Raw genomic sequence first — 1,146 nt, forward strand, 5'->3', positions numbered from 1 at the left:
TAGGAATTATGTCATTTGTATTAAACCCAGATCTATTTCTGAGTATGTGGTTCATGCTGTTTTGAAAAATGTTTTACCTTTTACCTTTGTCAGCTTGTAATGAGAGGATTTCCTTTTACCTTTTGTAGCTCAGAGAGCACCTGATGTATCATCTCAAACACAATAAACGTGCTCCTGAAGGAATAAAAAAAAGAAGTGGTTGCTTCCAGGACTGGGGCAGGGAAAATACAAGCTAAGCCTGGAACACATTGTGGTGCCAAAAAAGTAGGGAAGTGCTCCAGAAGGAAAACGAAGAGTGGGAGCACGTCAAAGGACACAGAAGCCAACCTGAAATAGCTCCCAGCAGCGGGCGGTGGAACAGTGTGAGGAACAGAATAAATAACCACGGTACTGGATTTTAACCCAAAGAGCAAAATTATTATCCATCAGCCCATGTTGATATGAATAAATGACTGAATAAATTTAAAATGGGGGAGAAAATTCCAATTACTATATATTAAAGGAATGAAGAAAATAGAAAGTCACCATTAGAACACTACCGTAAGAATTGCTGCAGGGAAGATCTACCAGTAAATGCTAAAATTATGTATAAAGAGTAATTAAGAGGTTCATACTCTGACCAATTCTAAATTAAGGAAAGATTCTGCAATGTGACATGTTCATTGAAGTATTTGCCCAAAAAAAAAGGGGTTGGGGGAATAATTTGTTCTCAACAATAGTAAAATGTTTAAGCAAATTAATCTATGTGCACTCAATTGAAAAGTAGACCACGATTAAATTTAATTTATAAAGGCTATTGAACAAAAAAGAAAATATATAATAATGTGGGATAGAGAATTCTATGTATTCTATGATTAGAGAGCATTTACAGAAATATAAAAAACACTGAAACGGAATATACCAAAAAAATCAATGTTTTTATTATAGTCAAACTTGTTTTCTCTTTTCTATTTACCACATAAAGTGCTATTAAATTATTTTGTAATTGTAAAATTTTTTTAAAAAGGATTCCTTTTGTAAAAATATAAATTGTAGTTAATTTTGTTAGCAATTCAAATAAACCATCAGCTCCAGGAGAAAGGCCATGTCAATTAACTCTTGGTTCCCATAATACTTAGTTGCAAGTCCTAATATGCAGAAGGACAT

The sequence above is a fragment of the Galeopterus variegatus genome, unplaced genomic scaffold (assembly GCF_000696425.1).
Source record: "Galeopterus variegatus unplaced genomic scaffold, G_variegatus-3.0.2 Scaffold43844, whole genome shotgun sequence".
Taxonomy (NCBI): Eukaryota; Metazoa; Chordata; class Mammalia; order Dermoptera; family Cynocephalidae; genus Galeopterus; species Galeopterus variegatus.